At 35.2% G+C, this 20,151-nt stretch overlaps 1 protein-coding gene across 7 annotated transcripts in view; it reads right to left on the reverse strand.

Annotated features, from left to right (window-relative positions):
- Positions 1 to 20,151, reverse strand: part of LOC149560339 (putative phosphopantothenoylcysteine decarboxylase) — a 122,392-nt gene that overhangs the window by 51,217 nt on the left and 51,024 nt on the right. For 2 of the 7 annotated variants that reach the window (XM_089824623.1, XM_089824625.1), the window contains exon 2: positions 4,124 to 4,165. The exons of 3 other annotated variants lie outside the window; for them this stretch is intronic. The gene's annotated coding sequence lies outside the window, so the exon portion shown is untranslated. Of the gene's footprint in view, positions 1 to 4,094; positions 4,166 to 20,151 lie in introns of all 7 variants that reach the window. 2 more of the 7 variants (XM_089824626.1, XM_089824627.1) reach the window with 1 other exon arrangement.

Below are 20,151 nucleotides of genomic sequence, written 5' to 3' on the forward strand. Positions count from 1 at the left end.
CATCTCTGTAAAGAAAAAGGTAAGACTAAAAATAAATATCGCTTGGCTCTAATCACAGATTGATATCACAAAGGAAACTAAATATTTGCCATGATGGATAATGATCATTACATCTACTCACAGGGTTGATTGCATATTTAAAATCAAACAGGGAAGAGATAAACGTTTCTATGAAATATATGAGATGTCTTACATGACTCGGCTTTGTGGCTATGTGGCTCGGTTACTGAAAGAGTTCTCCAACCCGCGGCAATATATTTAGCCATATGCACAATACTTGTTGTCACCTCTACACTTTTATTTGTAAGCTAGCTGATAAAAGTTCGAATGCAAAATAGCTTGGAAAAGCTGAGAGCAGAAATGGACACCAAAGCTAGGAATGGTATATCGAGTTACGCTTGATAGTTTCATATTAAAGATACGAGCCATAACCTTTCGGCTTCCATCAGTTACAAGATCATAATCGAATTCTTTATCAAATCAGCTAAAAAGAAAGAAATAGAAAGGAGGGAAATTCGAAAAGAAAAGAACATGAAGAGTTTTAAATAATTAATATCATTTATATTTGTTTTATCTTCTTGATTAAGTTTATAGGCACATAGTCATAAGCTGGCATCGTTGGATTAATGTTTTTAATGTAATGGTGCCACTTTATTATTATTTACCTATGACCATAGTCAAGAGAATAAAATAATATTTAAATGATATTATTATTGATAATTTCTTAAAGGTAAGGTCTTATGTTTTATTTTGTATTGTTTTTAATATATAGTTTTTACTTACAGCTCATGCAGTTCCACCATGAAATATGTTGCTAAGTCCTAATAACCTTACCAGGATGGTTTTAAGTCAAACCTATCGCTTCTAATGACTGAACCTTATGACCATCCCCTTCCGATGACCTCGTTTCGCAATGCTTCCCCTCTCTCTCCGGTCTTCATCCTGTGATCAATCACAACAACATACTTGCCAAAACATCAATGTAACATCCAATTTTCCCAGGTCTAATTATCATTCAACATACTCAAGGATTAAAGTTACTTCTTCGTTTCATAGGAAGGCAGTTACATCAATCATGTTCATGTGAATATGATTTACTGTTAAAATCAATTAGACAAAATTTCTTCATTAAATACTTGAAATACCATTAAATGAAATTACTTCTGAAATTGAAAATCACATACCTCGGAAAAACTAAGACTGAAAATCAACAAAGGCTGCTTCTGCAACCACCCGAATTAGTCCACAAATACACTATAACAATTTCACAAGTCAATTATCATCTAAAAACTACTATCTCAAAAATTATTTGATGATTACAACTAAATACCACTATAATTTAAATTAAGGCATCACATATCATTTTACCAGTTAGGACATCAATTACCATTGGTTCATTTGGGGGCTTTTGATACCGCTTTACCACTTAGGGCTTTCGTGACCACGGATTCAATTTAGGGCTTCCGCGACGACAAATTTAATCTAGGGCTTCCGCGACCATGGATTCATCTAGGGCTTTCGATACCACGGATTCAATTAGGGCTTCCAATACCACTGTATCATTTAAGGTTTCAGCTATCACACAATCAATTAGGGCTTCGAATTTCTTTTCCTCCCAATTGCTTATCTGTGACAGTTTCTCAAGATTAGATAAATACTTATATTCAATATTCATTTATATGAAAGTAAAATAATGAAATACTTCAATTTAATCTTACCTTCTCATAAACAAAAATGATAATACCTATTTCCGATAAACAATTGAATGCATGGCTTATCTTTGTCTAACGCATATCCAACATCTTGAGAGAGGTGAAACATTGTCAAGGGCTTAACCACCCAACCTCGGACCACAATATATATCCCCACACGATCTCTAACGAGAAAGGCCCTCCCTACCTGGAATTGACAGAGAACATCTTACGATCCACTGTACTTCAAGATATAAACCCGCCATACGTCTTGGCAGCAGGAGATCACCATAATAGGAATTTGCATGAGCTATTAATTAATTCATATTAAACAAAAAATATTGAAATGTCTTAACTGATACTAGTTCAAATTATTATGGATTCCTCTCCTTCACCTCGTCACCCTTTTTCTTGGCTACAAGCCGGGTGGATCCCAGGTGTTAGGAATCCTTAGAACAACCAGTTTGTCAATTAAACATGCATCCAACATTTCATTAACTATGATTACATAATTATTTCTCTAAAGATCTCTAAACTGAAATATGATTTAATTAACTCCACCCTATTGCCTAGTGACTTCCATGGTGTTCGGATTTACGATAACATTTTCATCTTTGTATGGTTTGAATAAAAGTATAACATTCTAAGTCAAATTTAATTGCTCTCAACCTACATTGCATTACTATCTCTTATATGCACGATTGATACACTCTTATGAATAAGTATCATCTATGATTTATGATTAGCTTCCAAGAACTAGAAATCTATTACCGCCCATCATGGTTCAGTCTGTGATTAAATTAGTTCCAATACGTTGGATTTGCTTTATTCTTCACCTTAACATGCATCATTGCTGATGAACTGATGTTCTGATTTTCAAGATCTCCATTGCAAATATATAACTGGATGTACCTAATTCTGAGATGGTTAATTTTTAAATATGTCATGAATTATATCAAGCTACAGAATGAATCTATTTACTATCCCATGAAAGAAAACACATATATCTTGATATGGGTTCATTATCTCAATCTTACTTTTTCAATTTATATTTGATTTACTAGAGTCGATAACATTCTTTAAAAGGGAAATAAATAATTACACATTCGAGCAATATAGGAAAACGCTTGAACTACCATATGTTAATGGCAATGATAATAAAGTAAGCAGACAGCAAACTGGAACATAAGCTCCATAATTAAAGACTGGAATATTCGTACTTCAAGTCAAAGGTATATGGAAAAATTATTTGCTGGTATAAAAATGCAGTATCTTATATTCTATACGGCTTCCTTTCTCATAATAGACTGCCTAAACATTTATCTTTATTAGTATAGCTCGCACCTTCATCTCCTCATTTTGGCCCTAGCCAGGTGATATACTTGGTGCTCTCAAAACTGTTATCAGATATTTCAAATGGATAAAAATAAAGTTTCATGAAGAACTTCAGAAACTATTCATAAATATTGTCTTTCTTGAATGTAATCTATCTTTTGAGACATACGACTAATTCAACAGTATTTACTGGACAGGGAGATTGAGTCTATCTCTGGTTCCTACCTAATTACATGGCACACAAAATGTAAAGGCAGACTCTAAGAAGATTTTAACTGGTCTGAAACATATTGAAGGTGGCATGTTTAAAACAAATCTGGAACATGGAACTTTTAAAAATAACTCACAGTCAGTTCTGTTACGCATGGTAAGAATGGAAGGAAATAAGCATGTCTCCTTACGGGACACACCCACGGTTCTACAGTCGAAGTGCCTTCTCTCATTTCCAGTCATCTCCTTCTGAACTATATACGGCTGCTCTTGGGTCAGAATGCAAAATAATAAATACAAACGGGTGCTATTAGCACCGTAGTAGGGCAGGGATGTATTCAGAAGGGAAGGTAAAACAAAGGAAATTTGGAAACGAGCACGGGTGTCGGATATGACAAAGCTAACATATAACATCTCTGAGTTGACCTTACAGCTTCCTTGTCGTTACAAGATGTCGTTTGAATACCTCAAGGAGAAGTTGAAAAGATCAAACTCAAATTGCAAATGTTTAAATCGATGAATTATGCTAAATATTATCATTAAAGAATATTAAATTAGAAATAATAGAGTTGGAAAGTGAAAATAACTAAAATATTATTATAATTCGAAAATTATTAAAATCTTATAAGTACTTTAAAACATCATTAAATTATTAAAATATAAAGATGCCAAAACATTTTTATATTCAAATGCACATATATAAACTATTATTAAAAAAAAAATAATACGGCAAAAGATAATTTAAAATCCTTTAAGAATACGATTATATTTAAACTTAATTAATTTAAATTAAATTAATTATTAACAACACATGCAGTTCCAGAGATGTGTCATGTTTCAAATCGCTAGGTCTTCTACCTGTCTATCCAATGATGGTGATGCCCTACCTAATTCTTTTCTGACAATGCTTCCACCCTTCAACATGCTCCCTGCAAGGAATTTCTCTGTGATTAAATTATAAATTATACAATCTTAAATAATCATAACAACCATCTTACCATCTCACCAAATTATATGAAATTAAACTGCCAACCAACTTCATGTGAACCAATGTCTATATTTCAAGCTAGGTCAAAATTTGGGATGTAACAATCAATTCAAGATTTATAAATTGTTAATTAAAATCATCAAATGACCGTTAAGATTTTCATCAATATCATAATGACTGACTTATTCATCATATAAGTACAATGGCTACAATTAACTGACTCCATTTCACATGATCATGAATAAATTAATACAACGGCTAGAATTAACTAACTCAATTTCATATGATAATTAAATCGATTCAACGGCTATAATTAACTAATTCAATTTCACATGAGCATGAAGGCATAAGCAACGGCTATATCTGACATGTTATAACAACGGTTATAATAAACTAATTCAATTTCACATGAACATGAAAGATTAAGCAATGGTTATAACTAACATGATATAACAACTGCTATAATAAACTAATTCAATTTCACATGAACTTAAAGAAATAACTTGGTTCAACGGCTATAATCAGTTTAAAATTTTAGGACAAAAATTGGGATGTAACATTTTAGCTCCAAGTTCAAATTCCGTAAAAATTCGTCTTACATTCATTGGCTAGTCAACAGTTGTCGTTTCTGAAAAATGAATGCAAGTATTCCATGTATAGCTTGTAAAATCAGTTGGAATTCTATAAAATAACTAAGACGGGGGTGAATCTATTATCCAAGGTCCAGATGTACAATTAAAACTTTTCACAATTTAGTGAACCCATATCCATAAAACATTTTCATCATGCATGCATCCATTAGGTCATACAATCACTTAAACTTGTAGGATACTGTCAAAACAACTTTGCAGAAATGTAAACATGAAACATAACAAATTCAATAACAAATTTGACACAATGATTTAACATGGAAACCCAATTTGGGAAAAACCACCAGTAACATGCTACTCATTCTCACTCTTCTAAAGTGATGCCCTGTGAAAGGCCAACCCTGTTAAAGGTTACAATGCACATTGTTAAATGTGACCTGTTTAAAGGATTTCAATCACCCTGTTAGGAGTGAACCTTGTTAGAGGACTTTAGATCATTCAGGTCAACCTTAATCCAAAGGATTTACCCTAGACTGGTACAATGATTAGAAAATAACAATAAGGCTTGATCTAATAACAACTTACAACACACTTGTAGATTACAGATCTTTGTTTTCAGTGCTCCATTTTGCTTGGCTTTCACACACTTCAACTCTAATAGCTTGTTCACCCTTCAAGCATCCATACCCTTAAGCCTTCTTGCTTTGCTTGCCAATGTAGTCTCTTCTCTTAGGTCACTAAATGAAGCAATACTCTAAACTCCTTGTCTTCCTTAGGTTCTCACATATGACAACCTTTGCTTCTGACCAGCCATCTCTATAAATAGAAAATTAAGATCTTTTGTCATTCATCCTCCATCGTCCATTTTAGAATTAGGTTAGATTAGGTAGGATTCAATGAATCTACCCATCATTTCATTTCATTCCCTTCTAGAAATTTCTCCTTCAATCTTCTTTGAATTTGCCTCAAAACAGTTCACCATGAATTCTATGCCACAAGCTCATCAAGCTTATCTTCCACAAGATTCACGCAATCCAAGAAATCAAATTTGTCAGCTCATATTCATCAAATTCTCGATCTTTTTCATAATGCTGACACTTGACATTAACTTGCTTTTGATGCTTGGCACATACTGCATTGCTCGACATTCACTATCAAATCACTCGGCACGAACAAAAGTTTACAGGTGCTCGACATCAACTAAACTTTACTCGGCTTACACTGTATCACTCGGCTTACACTGAAATTGACTTTGCTCGGCTCCAACTAATTTTCTACTCGACTTACACTAACTTTGCTCGGCACCTACTGTGTCGATTGTTAAGCTTGGTAGACAAACTTCATTTAACTTGTTCTTCTCAACTTAATCAGTGTATCCATCCTTTGCAACCTTAAGTAGATTATCAATGTACCATAATATCACTGTCTTAACTGATCCTTGTACTCCTTTTCCATATTATAACTCAACCTTCCCTCTAAGTGTTCTTGTTACCTAATTTAATCAAATCCACTTCATCAATCAAATAAATGATAGTACTCAAATCATATAAGCAATTGTCTTACCAGCAAGTAGCAAGTTTGACATCAGTGACAAAACAATGATTGAAACACATATTCATACTTGTATCAATATGTTTTCAACAAGGTCATGGGTTACAAATTCTTCTACAAACCCTAAGAATTATGTCTGCTTGCAACGTCTCTTGAATTCCCTAAATTCGTTGTAAACCCTTCTTTTAGTGTCCAATGAATGCCTTGCAAACAACATTTGCAACAAAATCTCCCGCTCCTACATATCCTGCGAATGACGTCTCCAGGAAACTCGCTTCAATTCCTCTCCGTTGGCATTTTGGGGCATTACTACATTGATTTATAATATTTCGAGTTTATTTAAAGATTAGGTCTCGCTAATAGTTTTAAATTTTTATTAATCTATGTTTAACATTTAAAGATTATTTAATTTTAGGTTTAGTTATTAGTTTTAAATTTTTATTATTCTATGTTTTTTATTATTAATTTAATTATTATCATTATTATTAATTAAATTATTGTTATTAGTTTTATATTATTTATCAAAAATTAAAATTTGTCTATATTATTTTATATTCTTATACAATAAATAGCATATATTTATAAACACGTCAATAATTATATTATTTTATATTATTTATAATTTATTAGAACATATAATAATAAATAGCTTATACTATTTTATATTATTCATCAATTATTACAACACATAACAATAAATAGCTTATATATTTTTTAAATCATATTGGCTGAATTTAATGTCGAATTTTTTTGGATTTTTTTGACTTGTCGAATTTCATCCGAACTTCATAGTCTTTGAACTCGAACTCTAACCTTGTGACTTAGCATATATATGCATATATATATATATATATATATACACATACACATACACATACACATACACATACACATACATACATACATATATATGACCATATATTGAGCCCTTATTTATAATATTATTCTGATATAATATTTTATAAATCAGTATTGATACATAGAACAGTTACAGCAAGCCACTTGCTGTTACAATATACTTGCAGGATATTAAATATGATTTAATTCCTTTTCTGAGAGTTGATGAAATGTATTCCTATGTCATCATTCTTGAAGCATGTAGATAGATTGATTGTGTTTTTATATCTTTCACCAATGGAATGATAAGTTACTTCTTAAGAGTCGTGTTTCATGGGTATTTATCAATGTCTCCCTTCCATTACTGCTTGCACGTATTCACTATCATTGGTTAATAGCCCTCCTAATCACTGTGGGTAATCACATTACTTAATGAGTAAATCTTTCTCACTAGTATCATAATAATTATATTTCCAACTAGTCACTGTTATCATATAACTTGCACTCTTCTTATCTCAAATTGAAGTCTTCTTAATCACTAATTAAACATGTTTTTTATGTTGCTATAATTAAATATTACTAATTACACTTAAGATTACTTAGGATAATGGATTTGCATAAAAGTTGTCATGTAGACATAGAGAAGTTTTCACTTCATTTCAGAACATGGTGTTGAAGAAATACACTTGAGATGAAGTTAGTTGTTATCTCACACCTCTATATTTGTGAGATCCACCTTTTGTGTGCTCATCACATTATCATCTTCTCATTGTTGCACATACTTTGTTGTAAAATGAAGGATGGCTCACCTTTGGTGGACATGTGATTACACCTTGTCTACTTGACAAGTTATCACTTGCATAACTCCTTGTTATCATGCCCTACCTACATATTCAAGTGCATCTATGATGTGTACATCCATTATCATTTGATCATATCATTTTGTCTCTCTTGTTTGTGTTACCTATTGAGCTTCTAGATCTTTCCATTGCACTCATTGCTTAGGCAAAATCTTACTATTTATTATTGTTTCTATGATTAAGGTATGTTTATTGAATCTTATTACCTCAAATTGAATTTATAGCAGTTGTTGAGTTGACTCAGAAAAAAAATCAAGAATTTGACGTGATTGTGTAATCGATATTGCAATTGGTATCACTTTATTCAATTCTAGTAATAATTGGATTTGATATCATCATTCTTTGTTATTACGGTGATTGTTGTCCACGCAATCATTCCGCCTCCAACTATATTGTTTGCTCGGATTTCACCATCATTATGTCATCGCCTCAATATATCTAAGTGTTTCATTGTCGAGGGAAAATAGTAGTTCGATAATGTTGGCATTAATAGTTTGCTTCCCTTCTTGAACATTGGCATTGACTTTCTCTTTCCTCCCTCTGATTGTGTTCAATCATGATACAGCATTACCAATTAATATGGGTTGCTTGGTGACTCGTGATAAACTTCATTAGGAGTCTGCTAAGCATGACTTGCAATCTATGTATGAGTCTTCATAATTCTTGTTTGTTATTAATGTTTCCTCATCTAAATAGCCAAGTTCGATAAATCTTAACTTTCACATTGATTGCAAATTAATTCTTGATATACTTTAACAATTTTGACTCTCCCAAAGATTTCACAAAATTGTAATACTTTATTGATGTAACAAAGATGGGGACATCATGATCATGTGGCTCTTGCTATCAATATGGTGGGTGCACCTAGTGAGGAATTACATAGCTATCTACAATCGTCTACCCAAAACTCAAGAATGGATATCATCCCTTTTTGGCCATTCTATGGCTCCTACCATGTATATAAGAGAGTGTACTTAGTGAAAATTTCATAACCAATCCCCTCTTCCATTGCCACCCTAAGCCTCCTCATAATTAATGTCTTTTAGCATAATGATCAACTAAAGTATAGCCTTAAGGAAATTACAATACGGTGTCTCGAGCATCCTTCCTTTCTAAGCCCAACATTGGAGCACTCCTTGCACCCTCTTGGCCTTGTGAGACAATAAATCATTGTCATGAGGTGTTATACTCAAAAGAGGACCTCATAACATTTTTCCCCTTGCACTCCTTTCCTAACCTACCATGTTTGATTGTTTCTTGACGTGAATAAATAAAATTAAAATTAATTAAGAATCTAGAAAGATTACAATTTGCATAAGTAATATGTTAGAAAACACCTTCATCCTACATAATAAGCATACATCTCATGCATACCACTATTGAAGACGAATGTGGAAATTACAGTGATAACCTCGTTGGGACTATGGACACCTGATTGGCAGCAAGGTAATGTCCAAGATGCTTTTAAAGTATGGATAACTTACATTGTTATCTATGATGGATCTTACGGAGATTTCAATGGCCTTGTTGAGCAAAAATAAATACATTTCCACATTTAGGCAATCGAAGATGAAGGCTTCTAGCTTAATTTACATTTTTCCTTTCATTTTGTGTATGCATCCTAGTTACTTGACAGGTGAAAGTGAATTGATCAAAGATTCTAAGTTCCAAGAAAGATTTTTCCTTGAAGTTCAAGAATATTTCCACAATGGAGTCACCAAATGTTGCAAATATGGACCCCCTTTATCGCTTGTTAGATTAGCAGTTAGATTGGTCTTAGTTTGGGAGCATTTTTTGAAGTCTCGAGTGTTGATCAGGTTTGAAACTTTGGCCATGTAAAGATGCAAACCAACTCCTAGTTTACAACTTAGGATATTCAAGACAGTAAGGAAGTTAAAGGATCAAAACAAAATCCGAGCAAGATGGAGAATTTTCTTAATCTTAGTCAAGTTGTCCTCAAGAGCATGAGATTCTCTATCAAGGTCTTGACTTGTCCTTGTGCAACATTGAGATTAGACTAACGAAAGGAATTTGAGAGTGCAACTCAAAGGGCAATCAAGGAGTTTTACTCCAAGATGAATTTCAACCTCCTTTGTAAGAGCAATTCAAACACTTAGGGGGTTTTGACCTGATTCCCATGTTTTTGTCACAACACTTTAAAAATTTCCAACCAAAGCAAACAAGGTTGGCCCAACAAGTGTTGATTTTTGCACCAATTTGAGCAAAGCAAATTCTCACCAATCATCATAATCTTGCCTAGCATCAAGTGGAATTCCTAAGCAAAGTCTCGCTTCTGAGCTGGGTTTGATACAAATTCCTAAAAAAAGATATATTTGCAGTCTATTTGAGCAATAGAAATCCTAACACAAGGTTAAAATCTGACCTCTGGTTTTATAAAATTCCTAATGCTAGATAAATTTCGAACCAAGCACAAAGCATTTGCCTTGAAAAGGGTAAGAAATTTAATCAGCATGTAATATGAATGATCAAAGCACAAGGTGAAAATTCAATCTCTTCCATGTAGAAAGTCAAGAACTTTGTACATATCTAGGTTGATTTCCCTAAAAATTCCTACCCAAGGAAGTCCAACCTCCTTTGAGCCAAAAGATTCAACAATCTCCTCATCTCTTCCCAAATTAAGCAAGCTTGTCAAACAAACCTTAAATTTCCAGCGTGCATGTAGTGGAAATCCCAAATGTGTACTTTATTTCCAACCTAGATAAGCAAGCTTATACAAACAATGCTATAAACTCTGACCTAATTTCCCTTGCAAATTCAGGATAAACACTTGATATTCGATCCATAGTATCAGCAAAGAAATCTAAATGAACCTTAAAAATCAAATCTTACATTGTCAAAAATCCCAACACTTGATTCTTGACACTCCATACACTCTAAAAATCACTCAATATGAAATTCCTGAGGATCGGGATTCCGACCCGCTATAGGATTCATTTCAAAGACAATCAACAATAAGTATCACCAAAATTGGAGTGAATTCATATTGTTTATGAGGTCATCCAAGCAGATTTAATAAAATTAATTGTTCAAATCACATCAAAAAGCCTCATTAAGGAAAAGAATGGTTGTTGAAACAAATTTACTCACTAAGCTCAACCTCGTTAAGGAATGGATGGTGGTTGAAATACATTTGAAATGCTAAAAGGAGAATAAGAGGCTGCAAAGACAACTGAAGGTTGTAAATGACCTATTGAAGAAATTCAATGGGAGTTCTGCAAAGCTTGGTGAGCAAATCAAGAGTAAAAGAATGCAAGGGGAGACATATGATTTAGCTATACCGGTTATGAATTTGGAGAATCTTCTAGATCCCAGAAGATCAAGCAAGATGCAAAGTCCCCACTACAGTTACCCAAGAGAAGTCTTGGCAAGAAAACCAACAAACTTGTTTGTTTGAATTGTCACAGGACATACTACTAAAGTATGCAAGAATAGCCCTCGAACTCCTACATGCTCTATGTGTCATGAGATGGGACATATTGCTAAGGTTTGCAAAAATAGACCTAATGTTTTTACTGGTCATTGTTATAATTGCAATAAGTATGGACATACAACAAATAAATGCAGGACAAGAGTGATTAATCAAGGATCATTTGCGAACTGGCAAAGTCCTTAAAGAGAATTGGCGCAGATGTTACATGTTCACATTGCCACAACTATGGTCACATGGCCATTAACTGCAAAATGAAGACTAACATAAAAAAATTGTGACCTTGGAGAGCTATTGGGATGGCAAGTTTTCGTTGCCATAAGATTGGGCACATTGCATGGTTCTACAGTTCAAGGAACAATAATGAAAGCCAACCAATTAACAAGGAAATTGATGAGAAAGGCAAGAAGATTGCTACAATGGAAGAGACAAGAAACCAAATGAACCAAGTGTAGGTGAAAGAGGATGAGGGAAAACCATCAAAAGGATATGTATCTCCATCATGTATGGAGAACTCATCAGCAAACTAAACCCGCAATAGCTTAGGAGAAAGTATTGTCAAATCGATTTCCAGACCCTCTAGAGGAATGTGAGATAAGATCTATCTACATATTTAGATGCATAATGGTGTTTGGATATATGTTCAGAAGTTTTATTGGATTGCATGAGGTTTTACTTTACTGGAAGTAAAATCTTAGGTGTTAAGAAGTGCATCATTATGCGCAATCTGCAATGCATTCAATGTTAGTCTGTGAAAGTAGATCAAAAGGTGTTTTGAGCTTCATTTTTCATTCACGCATTCGAAGAGCAATCCAAAAGCAATAGAAGTAATCGACTGAATGATTTAAGGTGATCTAAGTGACCGGAAGAAGCACTTGTTGATTTGGTGAATAGTAGCAAGCAGTGTTAAAGTTTACTCAATGAGAACCCTAGTTTTGCAATTTCAAAGGTATTTATCAGATCTCGAGACTTAGATCTATTATTTTAGCTATGGCTACACCCGCTGTTGTTGATGTAACTAGGAGACCTCGACCGAAGTTGGAGAAACACCCATTTAATTCGACAAAGGTCTCGATCCAACAAGTGTCCTATCTAGCGTACCCTACGAAGTGATGCGTGTTGAGGATGCAAGCACCTATATCCGTTGCAAATTGGAAAAATTGGGGGGGCAATAATGATTTTTGACTAATATAAGGAGTTGTCTGATAATATGGCACTGAAACAAGAGCACAAGGTTATTGCAGATAAGGGTTTCTCAGATGCGATATATTTACTAAAGAATTTTGAAGGTGAACAAGTGAGATATATTCTAAGTCATGTTCATGATCAGTTCATGTGGTTGGATTTTCCCTACAAGAAGGTCATACATGCAATAACTAATTTTTGTGCTACCAGTGAAGTACTAGTGCCAAGAAATGTCCAGCAAGATGAGATCATCTAGTTGACCAAATCAAGGTGGGACAAAAGGGCAATGATGGTGAACGACATTGTTGATCATGTAGTGAAGTTTACACCAATGGTAATAGGTTATAAAGTCCATCATTCCCGTAGAATGAATAGTATTCCAGCCACATCAATTCTCATTGCCTACCAAATGGTAAAGGAGAACGTAAATTTTAATCTTTGTGAAGTTATGTGGGAGCAATTCTATCTCAATATTGAGAAGATCAAGAAGGATAAACGACAAACATTCAAATATAGTTGAGGACTCGTGTGTTTGTTCTTTCATTTTATGAATTTATTTCTAGGTGTTGGAAGTATCACATGGTCAAGGGACACACTGATAGTGGTACAGATAAAAAATTGCACTAGAATGCTCGGAAAAAAACTTCACTAATATGTGTGGGGCTATTTAAGAGTTTTTAGAAAGAGATGCATCACGGATAGAGAATTCCATAGGAAATAGATGAGAATGACAAGAACACAATATGTTTCATGGTTGGTACTGACATTTGCCTCATGGAATCAATAAAGCCAAGAACATCACAAGTTATGCATAAGGGTTATGAGGTTGAAGCAAGCTATTGACAATGTATGTAGAGGATCTGCTACCTAAGCCAAGAGATCCAAGTGTTCTGAAACTAACGTTTGATGAAAAGGATATAGAAGTGTTCAACCAATTAAATCAACTGGTAGTTGAAAAGAAAATCAAGAAAGAAGTGGAACAATTTTCCATAAAGAACGGATTTACTAAAGAACAAAGTATCAAGCACAGCAAGTTGGGACATCAGTTGTTGTACGAAGTAATGAAGAAGTTGAAGTGTTCTCTTGAACAATAGATGGAGCTCCAACCACCAAGAAAACAAGAAGCACAATCGAAAGAAATAGAGAAAATTACTCCACCTGAGAAGTTGTCAATAAAGAGAAAAGATGGTCACTAAGGTTGATAAGCCTGAACATTATAGGGCCAAGATGGCCATTAAATCAATCAAGGCAATCGAAAAGACAAAGAAAGAGAAAAGGATGTTGTTAAGAGTGGGTAAGGAACATAATCAAATGAAGGGTAGAAGGAGATGAAGGCCACCGGAAAGAAGTCTAAGGTAGTCAGTGCACCTACCATGAATATTGTACCACAAGATAGGAGTAAGTTTGTTGAAATTGAAAAGATTGTAAATAAAATTAGAAAATAGGTTGTTTTGGTATATGTCAAGAAATATTATGACAAGTTCAATAAGGATGAGAAAAAGCTAATTGAAGATGTTGTAGTCTTCACTATGAACAAATTAAGTAAAGCTCTGATTGAATTGCAAGGTCAAATCCCTATGTCTTTGTATTACAAGCTAGAATCTAGATGGAAGACCACACTTAAGCAAAGACAAAGACCTTATTGAATATACCTTAGTGCAATTACACCCGAAATTGTCAAAAGAGGAGATCTAGGAGATTCTTGGTAAGACCAGACCGGTATTCAAAGCCAACAAAGATCGGCAATGTTGTTGAATGGTAAATCTCAATCAGTCCAAGATGAGAGTAGGGACTGGTGGAGCTTGAGAAAGAAGTCCATTTAGTTGATGATGAATTGGAACCAAAGAATCTAGAGATCACACATACAGACAAGGGATAGAAGATAGGAGGCGTATAGGTTACAATTGATTATATGCCTATCCTTAATGCTCTCGAGGAACAAATGAAAGTATCGAAAATGACCGGAATTTAATCAAGTAATAGAGGAATTGATGGTTGATAATACTAGAAGAAATGTGTTTATTGGGAAGCAACTAAAGGTATCAGTAATAGATGTTACCGAAGAAGATAAGCACGAGACTAAGCAATCACACAAAAAGGATGTGCTATTGGAAAGTGAGAAGGAAAAGTAAGAACAAGTAGAGAAAGGTCTTGTGAATAAGGAGCAAGAAACAATAGTGCATATCTTAACCTCTCTTAAGAAGAGTGTTGATGAAGATGATGACGAAGACATGCAGACCATCCAAGGGCCTATTGATGCGAATACTTTGATCCCAAATGAGCTAATGGGGATTGCCACAACTATGCAATCTAAGGAAAAGAAGATAATAATAAAGGCACAGAAGAAGAAGACTCAAGTGATCCAATCAGTTAGAGCTGTGATATAAAATTTGACGTTAGAGATTGATTGTGATGAAAGTGCTACACCAATTGCACAATTGGGCAAATTGGTATATGTTGCAAGTGAGAATGCAGAGTTCAGAGGATGCAACTGTGTATTAAGTCCAAAAGGACTAATTAGAAAAGCACAGGAAAGTTGGTTCAATCCATTACATTAGACTAAGTTACTTTGACAGTAGGTGTAAAACAAGTTAAGAAGGCATTGCAGGAAGGTGGAAAATTACTTGCTACCATATTTGACTTTTCAAAATTTGTTCAAGATCTTGAAAAGAAGAGAGCAAAGACAAAAGAAGAATTGAAAAAGTTGGTAGCTAGTTTTGACCCGATAAGCCATTCTTTTGATCTATCAATAGGAATTGTAAATGATAAGTTGAAGACATATAATAATGAGCAAGAGAACAGAATTGCAACATTGCTAGACTTGCAAAGAAACTTGATTCCCAAGATGGACTTGTTACAAAAAGATATAAAGGAAGTCAAGGTAATGCTTTCTTTATCGGATATGTGTCTAGTTGATATATTAAAAGAGTGAGCATATTTGCTACGAGGTTAGCTTGTCATACTAGAAAATCTATTTAAGGACTGGGAGAATGACCTTCAAGTGTTGAAGACCAATTTCACAAATGTTTTCAAGAGAATCTAAGCGCATATTTGTAATCACTTTTGGCATTTTGTAACATTTTACATATTTTTGTCATTGTTGTCAAAGGGGAAGTAGATAGTAATGGTCAATGCAAAATTGCATGATATCCAAAGGGGGAGTTAGTGGTCAGTCATGTTTGTATCAACTAAGTGGGAGAACTTTTGTTTAGGATTAGTCAATTTTTCAGTGTCACCATCGATGCCAAAAGGAGAGATTGTTAGCATAATGATTAAGTGCAAAGAGTTTGTTGGCATCATGCATTATCACTGTAGTATTGTCACCCTATTGGTAAAAAAAGTGTTCTACAGTTGATGGATGGGCCATACTGGCAGAAGAATGGACTAAACAATCAGAATTGTGTTCATTGTACCCAATGACTAGATAGCTAATTCTGGTATTTGTGATGTGCAATGAGGAGTTTAATGTATCAGAGTGTGCAATTGATATGGAATGAATCATCTTAGTCATATCAGTCTATGTTTTGAATCACATCAGTCAGAGTGAAGTACAAACATTGATTTGATGAGTTGAACCACTGCAAGCAATTAGAACAATTTGCCGACAAGGTTAATTGTGTTGAATTGGTAATTTGGTAGTGTCAAAGTCAAAGGATCGATTCTTTTCCTACTGAGTTGTGTTGGGTCGACATCATTTTGCTAACTCCTAATCATTCTAGAGGCCTTTATATACAGGCACTTCTAGTGTACATGTACATCAATTATTGAATGATTTGATATGCAAAGATTCAAACATCAATTCATTCTCATATTGTTATTATGATCATACATCGTTTGGTCCATATTGTGCTTTGTTCTTGAGCTTCTTGATCTTGGCATCATTTTGCCCTAATGCAAATTCTTACACGGTAATAGAGCTATACCAAATTCTTACATGGTATCAAAGCCATAGGAGCATCATTTCATAGCCATTAGAGACCATTTTTTGCTTCACCTCTCGGAGGACCCCAATTCAGATCCAAAGAATTTGCAGCTATTGGGAGCATCTAGAGCCAAAACGGGCCTCACCATTGCGTCTAGAGTGTAGATTCGGTGAATTCTAACTATAAATTTGCCTACCCTAGGCTATAATCAAATTTGAGGCAAAAAAGTTTTGCAAATCGGCACCCGACAACCCAATTTGCGAAATTGGTATGATCTTTCCAGATCTGTGCATTTGATTTTCAGATCTGTATTTATTAATTTGTGTCTCTACAAGTATGTTTTTTCGGATTTTTCAAATATGTATTTTCGAAAAATTTGGCCATCAAGCCTGTAGAGAAGGTTTTTTTTATAGGCTAACCGGGTGGTCAAATCCCGGCGCCTGTAGACTATTCTTTGAAATATTCCCTCTAACCAGCGGCATATTCCTAATAACAACCAACCACACAACATATCGGCAAAGGGCACTACATTTCATTCCACGACATACAAACCGGCAGCTCACCAAGCCACTTTACCTCTCGTGGCCACATAGTTTTAAATAAGAATGTTTGCTTCAACACCGCGGATGTGGGATTAAAACCCCCACCCGCTAACGATTAAAGCTCCCACCGGCTTCAACTTTCCCACCAGCCACCGAACTCCTCAACGCCGCTGGTCACTAAACTTCTCACCAGTCGTTGTCTGTTCTTCTCGTCAACGATAGCTTCAAACCCACCGTCAACCCCGCCACGTCCGCCGATAAAGCCAACCATTCTGAAGCCACCACGCAGAGCCCCATCATCTAACACGTGGTGTCCTCCATACCTGATACGTCCTCTATATAGTCAACCCGCGAAGACACGTCATCTGACAACTTAGCTAACATGTCAGATACACGTTAGCCCCCGTACAATCCCAGTCATCAGCCACGTCAACCGTACAACCTGTTGACGTCATCATCTATATTGCCACATCACCCAGGGGCTCTTTTTTTCGCTAACGCCATCCAAACAATGTCTTAAATTTGACAGTCATTTGACCATCACCAGCAGGCCAAATTACACTGCCGCGATGGCCGTTTGGACGCAAACTTAACCTCGCAATTTACTGAGCAGACCCCTCACCATATGCAATTTTGATTTGACAGTCTAATTTCGAGAGGCCATATCTCAGTCATTCGGACTCCAAATTAGGTGCAAGTTTTTTATTTTGGCTAAAATTTCTTGAATTTTTCAACAGTGCAATTATTTTCTAGTTTTGGTGCACGGATCTGTGAGAAAATTCAATTTTTGCCGACTGTACATGTCCAATCATGCATTTTGCAAATTCAAATGCTCATTACAAGCTCATCTAGATGCATAATCAAGTTCTTTTTTTTGCAAGTGCATAATTTTTCGTCTACTTTCCACATCTGCAATCAAATTATAGGCTTGTGTGGACAGAAATACCACTTTCAAAAATAGGTCGTTTTTTGCATTGCATTGCTTTGATCAAGCTTCAAAATTGTTGTACATCTGAGCTCTAGTGCTTAGTACCAGATTTGAACTCCAAGAGGAGGTTGTAAACAGCAAAATTAGAAGTTCACTAAGGCCTAAATTGGCAAGTGACTATTGTAATCGCATTAAGCATAAAGTGCCAAATCATATATTGGGGGGGATTCATTTGTTATTTTTGCCTTTTGGGGGGGTGCATACTTTTATTGATCTCATGGAGTTTTGTCACAAATGTCAGTTTGGTTTAAGACCAAGGTTGACAAAGAGGAACTATCACAAATGGAGTGCCTTGATGATTGATCATCTATGAGAGCATAAGGGAGCATTTACTTTTCTATATTCCAAAGAATTGTCCTCTTACACTGATCCAACACCTATCAGAATAATTGTGTCAGCCATTTTTTTCAGTATCAATCGTGAATGCTTTGATGTCCTTGCAAAGATCACTGAACCTTATGATCTTTGGATGGCTCTTTCGAAAGCATATGGAGATCCAACAGTACCTCCATTTCCAGAGGACGTTCTACCTCTAGTCACTCCAGTTATTCCAACTCCAGTTGAGATCCTACCTCTTGATGCTCCTATTGCTTCTACCGATCCAATTCCAGCCACAGATGCTCCTGATTCAATGCAACAGGAAACAACATGTCTTCCTATTTCAATTTCATGGGATGGCCTCCTTCTAGACATTGCAGTGTTGTTTGTGGAGTCTTACATTGAAGATGTGGGAGACATCATTGATGACATCCATCTTCTCTTTGTTGAGGAGACTTCTTCTTAACTTGTTGAGAGGGAACACTCTGACCCTCAACCACTTGAGCTTTCTTTCAAGATTGACATGATTGAGGACACTTATTTATAGCAGTTTGAAAAGGATTCTTTTACTTCAGAGGAGACATATCAATCTTTGGAGATTGTATTCCAGTTTCCTCAGACATCGTATCTTCTGAGGATTCTTCCTACTAGTTGGGGAGCATTCTCTACTACACCTATGGCACCATTTCTACCTACAAGGAGGAACATTATTTAGCTTTCATGGTGCAACTTCTTCAATCATCAAGAGCTTCTTTCATGGGTGTGCATTCATCATTGAAGGGAGGCTGCATTGCTTCTCTTCCCATATCTTCCTATCAAGATGCTTCATTGTCTTTGGAGGTTGATTCACTTTCATACATGGACATGCTACCTTGTTTGCCACCTTCTTTTCAGCATCCACCAGATTGGTTTGTGGCATCTACATTCCTCAAGGACTTGTCGACATACGAGCAGACTTCAAAGGCAGCATCCACCACATACTATACATGGATCCCTCTTCCATCTTCCTATCCACAATGGGAAGCATACTTGCACCTATACTTGGTGTATATTCTTCCTAAAGGGAAAAATGTTGTTTTTAGGCATTGGATTCTCTTTTGTCTTCAGGCACTCATCATCAAGAGATCCTTCATTAAGGGGGGGATTTCATGGAGGGATTCTCTATTGTATATGCATGATGTATGTCATAATGGGGGGGTCTTGATTACTCCATCCATACATGCATCTTTCTTTATTGTAATTATCTCTCTTTTGGGGGGAGGGTTTTTCTCATGAGGTTTTCCCTCTTTCCCCGTTTTCAGAAAGATTTCATTGCATTGCATTTCATAGCATTGTACGTAGAACATTGCATTTGTACATGGGTACCTAACATGGCCTAGTAGCCGGGACCCATCATGCATTTTCATCATAGCTATTGTGAGCTTAAGTGCATTCCCCTAAGTTGCACTTAAGGGGGGGTGTTAGTGTAGATAATTAATTTTTATTTACACTTTACTTAAGTTTACTTAGGTTAATGTATTATTTTATTATTTATTAGTTAGACACCTAGGAGTATGGGTACTCATGTGAGTTGTCATGTTGACAACACAAGAGTTAGCAACTCTAATTTAGCACATGGTGTCTACAACATAGGAGTTTGCATAATCAACTGAGTTGTTATGTGGACAACACAATTGATCGCACTC

The sequence above is a fragment of the Cupressus sempervirens genome, chromosome 4 (assembly GCF_028749045.1).
Source record: "Cupressus sempervirens isolate cs-2001-9-10 chromosome 4, ASM2874904v1, whole genome shotgun sequence".
Taxonomy (NCBI): Eukaryota; Viridiplantae; Streptophyta; class Pinopsida; order Cupressales; family Cupressaceae; genus Cupressus; species Cupressus sempervirens.